The sequence below is a fragment of the Pinus tabuliformis genome, chromosome 3_1 (assembly GCF_031772625.1).
Source record: "Pinus tabuliformis cultivar Carrire ecotype Pingquan chromosome 3_1, CPIR1, whole genome shotgun sequence".
Lineage (NCBI taxonomy): Eukaryota > Viridiplantae > Streptophyta > Pinopsida > Pinales > Pinaceae > Pinus > Pinus tabuliformis.
Window position 1 is genome coordinate 138,944,759 of NC_142301.1, and position 10,417 is coordinate 138,955,175.

The window sequence follows — 10,417 nt, forward strand, 5'->3', positions numbered from 1 at the left end:
GGGATTTGAATCCTTAACAACAACCTTCCATAGTCAAATATGATAGGTCGTTCATGAAGAAATTGAATCAACCAATGAAGAGACACATATGGAGTGTGGTTTCATCCCCGATGTTGAAATTGAAGTGGGCCTTGGGCTCTAGATAATAGACATGAGCAATACTCGTGGTAGAAAGACAAAATATTATCAAATTGTGGACTTGTACTAGCAAATAAAGGTTGTCATGGGAAAATTCCTAAAGGAAAAGAATGAGGCCGATCAATAAATTATATTCCACTTGGATGCAATTCAACTTCAAAATCAAAGGGGAGGATCAAAAAGTTTTTCCATTGGCCAAACGAGTTGCAAACCTAGAATTTATTGTACCTGATAATATGATTGGGTAAGCTCTAATTGTAGTAGACACTCCCCCCTCTACTTAATCTTCACTATACCCAGGTCTATAGCATTTCATTTTTTGTTCTTTGTTGCAAGAGGCACTATTGATGCCCTTATAAGTAGCATTAGACCTATATATTGTTTTATTTTCACGCACACCCCTTTTTTGTATATCCCAAGACCTAGAGAGCTCACTGAAATAGTGTGGACAATAGCTTTACACTTTTGTTGATGGTTTGATTTCCTTAATGGCAAACCAATAATCTCTCTCTATGTATATATTTTCTCGAGCATTAATATAAAATTTAAACTAGATTACAACCCAAAAAAAAAATCAAACTAAATTGTTTAGAGGTCACACATACTTCCAAGTAACAATTCTAAAAATCAATGTGTGGTGACTTTGAAACTTAATCCATTAAACTTTATCTTTCTCTCTTGCTCTAATCCATTCCATAAGAAACTTCTTTAAAAAAATTCTCTATATATCTTTATCCATTATTAATGGTTAAAACCACTAGCTTACCCAATTTCATGATCCTTTATGGTAATTGTTAAGCACCCATGTTCTTCTCTAACAATTGACAAGTGTCCATCTAAGGCGTTTTCTCAATACCATAGAAACACCTAAAGTATTGGCATCTTAAAACATTTGTAATTTTATCTATTCATACAATCAAAAGCGTTGTTCTAGCTATTATCTAAGGATTTCTACAATAATTCAAAAGCTTGAACTTATGACATTAAAAGCTAAAAATTATGACATTACAAGTGTCGATGTTGTTAGTTGATACTTGTGACTAAGAATTAATTTGTTACTACTTAAATTTGTGATATTAATTCTTAAAATATTGTTTTAATATTTAATTGTTTTTGAAAGATAAGTTGACAATTATAACATTATAGACATATGTTCCTTTATTGGTGTATATTGGTTGATAATAGCGAGTATGAATTAAATTTTTATGGTGAAATTTCTATTATTGTTGGGAAAATCACATGTTTGACTACAATTTTTATTGTATTGCTTCATAATTGCATATTTTATAATACAACAATTTGTATCAATAATGTCATAAACCTTCCATCATGTCCTACATAAGAGCCCATTAGAAGAGATAACTCGCAATCAGAGATGAAACATAGAAAGATAACACATGCAAATGATCTGAAATAAATAAAATGATTAAGCTCAAAATCTATAAACTAGTTACATTAGAGAGATTGAGCAAACAAGAAACCCCATAAATAAAGTCAATAGGGTAGGAACTAGAACAAATGCATTAGTTTTGCAATGGACTTATATAAGAAATTTTAGCAGTAGAATGATAGGGATATTAAGAAAACGACTCATTATTACACCAATCAAATTCATTTCTATTACAGAAATTTGTAAAGACAAATGAACTTTGGTGAGCCACATTAAGCACACGTTCTGTGTCCCATAAATTTGATTTGTGGTTTAGTGGTTAGGAAGGGGCATTGTCCTACATAAAATGCAAGTTCGAATTCTAGCAGGTATAGATCCCTTAAGTGTGAGGGAAGAAAGTGTTTGACCTCATAAAATGTGATTCCCTTCACCAACAAAGGTGCTTAACACATAAGCAACAAACCAATATGATCTAAGTGGACCTTGATAGAATGTTTTACCCTTTATCTTAATGATGAAAATTTTAAATTATTATAAGACGATCTTTTATCTTTTTCTTTTATCGAAAATCGGTAAAAATATACTATCATACAAATAGAAGGATTTAAGGGAAAATATAATTTCTTATTATTGAGACCTTTATTATTCTCGGAAATATAAAACACATGGACTGCAAACAATAAATCTCCTTTCTTATAAAACTTTTTATCGAGATAAATAAGTATAACTTGAACTCAAATGAATAACTAGGACCAATTTTTCATGAATTAAGAGTGTAATTAGGGCAACTATGGTTGATAAAACGATGGGATTAATCCAATTCTGAATGGATATTTAAAAGACAATCATAGGTAAGGTTTTATACTTTTAAGGGATATAATCAAGTATTTTTTGGTTAAAATGAGATTAATACTTTTAAAGGGAAATAATCAAGGATTTGCTTGTTAAAATGAGATGTTTAGTGATCACTTATTTTGATGTACTCAATGTCATTGTGATGGTGGTTAACAACGAAAATTCAACAAGGTTGGTGAAAACCCATTAAGTTGAATTTCTCCAAAAAGTGGTCAAGGTAGTAATAAAAGGACTAAATTATAAGCAATTGAATCAACATGGTTATTAAGTGACACAAGGTGGTCACATTCATCACAGTGTTGTAACCTCCTCACCCCATATTACCCACTTTAACCTGCTCACCAGGGTAAACATGAGATGAGAGTTATTATGCGCTACCCGATTTCCAAGATGCACTTGTGGAAAATGGGGTCCACATGTCCATAACTTACTGCAAACACCCAGTGACACATGATCACACTATTATCAGCCTAAATTGACCCAATAGTATTTCTTTTCAATTCAGTTTCCTTAAATTTAACACAACTTTCTATTTTTGGTAGTTTTTCGGGTTCTAAACTTCTGAGGCCATTTTGAGGGCCTAAACGACATTTTCAGGGAAATCAGAGAGAACAAAAAAGTGCCCAATTTTATATTACAAATTTCTTTTCTTGGCCTCCTCGTGGAAATCTTCGAAACCATGTATTATGATAGTCAAACAGATATTGTATGCCAAAGTTACGATCCCAAGAAGTTGGAGGTCCAAATTACTCATTTATACAAACACTTTGTGTACATAGTACCTGTAGGTCATAAATACATATATGTTCACTGATTCAAGAAGGCTCAATGCCCTCTCAAGCTAGTTGCAACCACACTTGTTAGCCCATGAATTCATCAACCATTGAGTAACTTATCAAAACATGTAAATAGCCATAAATAAAATACATCATATAACCAGCATATAAACAAAATGGAAACCATGGAAAATCAACCTTAATGTCAACATGATAGCCAGTACAAGTGCTCATAGATCACAAAAGGAAAATCACTCTTATTAACATATGCAAAAGCCAACCAAGTCAAGGACTTCCACATACCACCCAACCATAGATTGGGCTGAACCAAATATCTCTTTCAGCCAATCACCCCTATGCCAAATTCCAAGCATGAATGTGGGATCTCCTGGAATAAACCTAAACAAAACCAACCAGTGCTTCCAGAGGCCAAACCACCTCAACCTCAACCATAATGATTCTACCTATATAGTCCAAAAATCATTAACATCAACAAGATCGGTCTCTAAACAAGTTGTCCAGGGCTCTAGGAACTAGTAACTCAACCAACAACCTTCCAAGGCTCTAGAGTGTATGTTCTAATTGTAGCTCCACAGACTAGTAACTCAACCCACCAAGGGCTCTCGAGCGTTTGTCCCAACCAACGGATCCAGGAACTAGTAACCTAACCCACAACCTTCCAAGGCTCTATAGTGTATGTTCTAATTGCAGCGCCACGGACTAGTAACTCAACCCACCAAGGGCTCTAGAGTGTTTGTCCCAACCAACGGATCCAGGAACTAGTAACCCAATCCACACCCTTCCAAGGCTCTATAGTGTATGTTCTAATTGCAGCTCCACAGACTAGTAACTCAACCCACCAAGGGCTCTAGGGCGTTTGTCCCAACCAATGGATCCAGGAACTAGTAACTCAACCCAAGTTGTTACAGGGCTTCCAAAGTGTTTGTTCCAACCCACAACCATAAGGAACCTTAGCACCAATCAGACCAAAAGAATAAGTGGGAAACCCACAACACCATGGCTATCCAGGAAATAGCGAGGTAAGGTTGAAACCATTGTCGCTCCAGGAAAATCTCCATGCTAATGACAACAGATAACCAAAGAATCACATGCATATACCATGCATCCAAAAATCAACAAGGAAATCACACATGCAACATGTTACCTGCAAAGCAATTCAGCTGAGCTCCACCACAAAACTATCAGAAAGCTAAACCAACAAAAGTAGTGAATTGATTCTTTGAAGCCTTTTTATCATTGATGCCTCAATTTTTTTCATTTTCCTTCATTTTTCCTCTAATTTCCCTTGCATGTAAATATGTGTCTCTTCGCCTTCCTTTTCTCCTATTTTCCTTTTTTTATAAATAAATGCCAATTATCGCCTTTTTGATTTTGCCAATGCCTTTGTGAATTTCCATAATCATTATTAATCCACAAGTGACGCCCAGTATAATGTTTTTCCCAACCTTGAGCTTAAATATGTGTCCCATGACTTTGGTCTTATTTTATTTACGTGGAAAATCAACAAGGGGTTGTTACAAAGGCCTCCCCTTTGGGGGAACACCATCCTGAGTGTTCAATGATGCTTGTAACCAACAAAACATGTTACCCATGGAGCTTTATAACATAGCTTGATTCAACATTTACATCATACCAAACTGTTGAAACCATGAACACCATATTGTTGATTGGAGCTTTATAACACAACTCAATGCAATATTTACAGCACACTACTTATTAGAGCTATATAACACAAATCGTTGCAGTTTATACAATACACATATTGTTGGAAATAATACTGAGAGGGGGGGTGAATCAGTGTTATCAGATTAATCAAACTTTTTAAATGCTCAGAAACATATACGCTACTTCAGTTAAGTGAACCAGCGTGTACACGCTACTGTGACGAAGTAAAACAGCGTATAAGAAGAAAACTCACAATTTAGTTAGCTTATTCTTCAATTAAGTGCATCAGGACATTATTCACCACATTAACAGTAAACATGTGCAGTATAACAGAACAGATAAAAAGCCACACACATGAACACCAAGATATAAGGTGGAAACCCAATGTGGGTGAAAACCACCTGCTGCAAGTTGTCTCTATCTTTCTTTAATATGAAACTTCAGTTTACAATCTTTTGTACTGGTGCAGCCTTATACCAGTACGCAGGCTACAACCTGCAGAAGGCTACAACCTTCTCTCGTTCTCCAAACTTCCTTGGAAGGGAGCTCCAACCCCCTTTGCTCTTGTACTAGCCAAGATACTAGTACGTAGGTGCTGACCTACAATCTTCCTTCTTTCAGGTATCACTTTTCATACATTTTCAGACTTGGATATTCCTGAAGCACAACATTACAATCTGAAGACCACAATTCATTCAATTTCCACAACAGATCATTGAAGCATAAAACAACCAAACTTTGAATCACTGAACCACTGAACCCTGTCAATCACCAGTTACCAGAACACAGAGCAGACTACAGAACTCTGCAATAACAGTCAGACCCCACTGTAAACCCAAAATCAAGCTTCAAAAGATATACGCTACTTCAATGAGCAAAACCCGCGTATACACGCGCTTTTACTGAAGCCAACCTGCGTACAGATCTAAAAATAGACTTTCTCAATTTGCAGCTGTACCAGACATTAGTTAGACCCAGAACGTAACATTGCGACAATATGCAGATCTAGAAATACGCATAATCAACCATATCATGATAGTGCATTTCAAACCATTAGATCCCGATCTATCCTTAGATCTAGTCTTCCATCAACCGATGTGATCTCTCCTTAGCTCATATCAAGCAACCCGAACCCTGCATATCAGATCTCTTTCTCTCTTAGATATTCAAGCCTTGTCGAAAAGATGATCTTGCCTAATGATCTTCTTCTCCTTATATAGTCTTAGGCCTAGCTTAATACCAAGAGCCAACACAATACCATCAACTTTAAAACTAGGGATCGACACGCCCGTCGAGACATAATGGTCCGAAATCATAGGCACAACTTCCAAGGACTAACCACCATGGACCAAAGGAACCTTTCCACATACACGCGCTTTTTCTGAATCGAACTAGCGTGTACACGCGACTTGGGCTTAACGAAACGGCGTGTATGAGCTTCCTTGGCATGCTGTACAGAGATCTGCCTTCTGATTAAGTTGCCATCACCTGTACCAACCTCTGAGCACCTGTACCAACCTCTGAGTAAGTTGCCATCAAGGACAATACTTGAATCATAATGCCAACAATCTCCCCCTTTGGACTTGATGGCAACCACCACACCAAGTCATTCTCCCCCTTTGACATCAAGGGCAAAGGGTGGACCAAGATATTCTCTTCCTTTGCTGAATCACACTGTCCATACTCCCCCTGAGTACCTGCTGAAATCTCTGAATAATCTCCCCCTTTGTATATGCCAAGGTGTACCAATCTGTCCATGCTCCCTCTGAGTACATGCTGAGTCTCTGTACCGCTGAGGTGTGTTGTACATGCTCTTCCTGACTGTAGGCAAGATCTGCAAAAGATGTTCTTCAAGAAGAACATGACTCTATACATCATAAAGGACCTTCCTATCACTTAGGACTCATACATACATCCATCTCTCAACTAAGTGAGGATATACAAAAAAATTGACTCATCCACCCAACCAAGTGGGTATACATCAAAAATTTACAGATGACAACCTATTGCATCAATCATCCCAGGCATAGTGGGGAAACCAAAAATAGGCCGTTACATGACCTTGACACCATGAAAGAGATACCACAAAAGCGATATATGACATAGAGACGAAATAACTAGACCAAGACTTATGAAAGTCACCAGCAGCATCTGATAATCACCATTCAGATCAGCAACCAAGAGATCCTTCTGTTCTCCTTTCGCCTTTGTTCCTCCTGAAATCAACACCAAATGTGAACTAGAACCAAAAGCTTTAAGATAATGCCAACAATGCATCATTTGAAGATTATCTGCTCCCCCTGAACCTGTGCCTGTTGCACTCCCTGAAACTGTGCCTGAAGAATTCTGACATTCCCATTGCTGTTCAGAACTCCAGAGTTTTCCCTTCATATACGCGATTTTTCCTGTATAGAACAGCGTATGTACGCGGATATACTTTCTGCAACAAGCGTCCAACATATACGCGACTTACCCATCATGAAACCGCGTGTATACGCGCATATCCCTTCCGTAACCTGCGTATACCAACTTTTCTGTAGAACAAACAAACTTCAACAACAGGATGAAGCATCAACTACTCCCAGCTTTTGTCTGAGATATTCAAAAGTTTCCCTGGGTAGTGGTTTTGTGAGAATATCAGCAACTTGCTCCTTAGAAGGAACATACTCCAACTTGACCTTCTGCTCAAGCACTTGTTCCCGAAGAAAATGGTACTTGATTGGTATGTGCTTGGTCTTTGAGTGCATGACTGGATTCTTTGAAATGCTGATTGCACTTGTATTATCACATAAGATAGAGACAGGTGGAGTGCAAGTGATTTGAAAGTCCTGCAAGGTCTGCATCATCCAAAGAAGTTGTGTGCAACAAGATGCTGCAGCCACATATTCTGCTTCAGCTGTAGATAAGGCAATCGAACTTTGTTTCTTGCTGAACCAAGATACTAATCTGGAACCCATGAAGAAAGCACCTCCACTTGTGCTTTTCCTATCATCCACACTTCCAGCCCAATCTGCATCTGTGTAAGCATGAAGAGTGAGATCTGTATTTCTAGGATACCATAAGCCATAGTTTTGGGTCCCTTGAAGATATTTGAAGATTCTTTTGACTGCCTGAAGATGAGTTTCCTTTGGGTTGGCTTGAAATCTTCCAACCATTCCTACTGCATGTGTAATATCTGGTCGAGTACCTGTCAAATAAAGCAAACTCCCAATCATGGATCTATAAGTGGGTTGGTGAACTGCTGCTGATTCATCATTTGCACTGAGGCTGCATCCTGTAACCATGGGTGTACATACTGGCTTTGACTCTTCCATGCCATACTTCTTCAAGATCTGCTTGAGGTATTTGGTTTGAGACAAGAAGATACCTCCTTCATTTTGTTGGATTTGCAATCCAAGAAAATATGTCAATTCTCCAAGAAGTGACATTTCGAATTCTTTCTGCATAACCAAGGCAAAGTTTTGACTCATGGTCTCTTCATTGCTGCCAAAAATAATATCATCTACATAAACAACAAGAATTAGCAATTTGTTATTTTCAACTTTTATATAGAGATTGCTATCTGCTGATCCTTTTGAAAAGCCTTGTTGGTGAAGATATTTGTCCAACCGATAGTACCAAGCCCTTGGAGCTTGTTTGAGCCCATAGAGTGCCTTTTTCAATCTGCATACAAGGTTTGGATCATTCCCAAGAATGAACCCATCTGGCTGCTCAATATATACTTCTTCTTCTAAGTCTCCATTCAGGAAGGCTGATTTCACGTCCATTTGAAATACCTTGAAGTTTTGAAAGCTTGAGAGAGCAAGGAACATTCGGATGGCCTCTAGTCTTGCCACAGGAGCAAAGGTCTCTTCAAAATCTATTCCTTCTTGCTGTGCATACCCTTTACAAACAAGTCTGGCCTTGTTTCTAATTACTTCTCCATTTTCATTTAACTTATTCTTGAAGACCCATTTTGTTCCTATTACATTCTTATCTTTTGGTCTAGGAACTAATTCCCAAGTGTTGTTCTTTTCGATTTGCTCAAGTTCTTCATCCATTGCTTTGACCCAACATTCATCTTTGCATGCTTCTTTCACATTTTGTGGTTCAATGGAGGAGAGTAGAGCCAAGTAGCTTGAAGCTTCTGCAAGTGTCCTTCTTGTTTGTACTCCTGCTTCTTTCTGCCCCACAATCTGAGTTTCTGGATGATTCTTTTGGACATATCTGGATGGAGTCTTCTCTTCTATTCTTGTCTACTCCTCTGGTTCTTCTTGAGATTCTTCTTCTTCTTGAGGTTCTTCTTCTTCATCATTTCGCCTTTGAGAGTAACCTTCATCTTCTTCAATGTCTTCATGATGAACTTGCCTAGGAATATATCCCTTCTCATCAACCACTATATCAATACTGTCAACAATTCTGCCAAGTCTTTTATTGTAGCACTTGTATGCTTTGCTATGTGGAGAATAACCAAGAAGAATGCCCTCATCTGCTCTAGGTTCAAGTTTGCCAAGTTGCTCATCAGTATTCTTAATATAACATTTGCTCCCAAAGATTTTGAAATGCTTCACGGAAGGAGTTTTACCACTCCAAAGCTCATGAGGTGTTTGAGTGCTGTTTACTCGGACATTTGTTTTGTTAAGAATGATAACAGCAGCATGTGCAGCTTCACCCCAGAAGGTTGCAGGAGTACCTGATTCATCGAGCATAGCACGAGCCATTTGTTGGATAGTTCTGTTCATTCTTTCCACAACCCCATTTTGCTGAGGAGTTCTAGCTATAGAGAATTCTCTTCTTATCCCATGTTCATCGCAGAAATCAAAAAATTCATTTGATGTGAACTCCCCACCTCTGTCAGATCTGAGGCACTTAATTTTGTGTCCTGATTCATTTTCAGCCAATGCTTTGAAGGATTTGAATTTTTCGAATGCTTCATCTTTGTGCTTCATAAGCCCTAACCAAACAAACCTTGAGAAATCATCAATGAATAATATCAAATATTCTTCTCCTCGAGGTGTCCTTTTCCTAAATGGACCACATACATCTGTATGGACTAGCTCAAGAGGCAAGCTAGCTGATCCTTCCTTCTCTGGAAAGTTAGTTCTGGTTTGCTTTCCAAACTGACAAGATTTGCATATGGTGTTGTCTGGAATTTTGATATCTGGAAGATCGCGAACTGCCTGATATTTGCATGCTTTCCTTATTTGTGAGAAGCTTAGATGTCCCAACCTTCGATGCCATAACCAGTGCTCTTCATCCTTGCTAAGATAGCATTGTTGTTGTCCTTCTTCAAATATGTACAGATTATTTGGAGTTCTTTTGCCTTTGAGAACTGTTTTACCTGTATCAAGATCACGAACAAGACATCCATTCGATCTGAAAATAACCTCGGTTTTTTGATCACACATCTGGCTGACACTTAGAAGATTATGCTTCAATCCATCAACATACAAAACATTTCCAGCCTTGACCTTTTCTTTCAAAGGAGCAATACCTTTTCCTTTTATAGTTGCAGGAGTATCATTTCCAAAAGAAACTTTCTTTCCCTTTTCTAAAGTAGAATAAGATTCAAGTTTTTCTTTATCACCTGTCA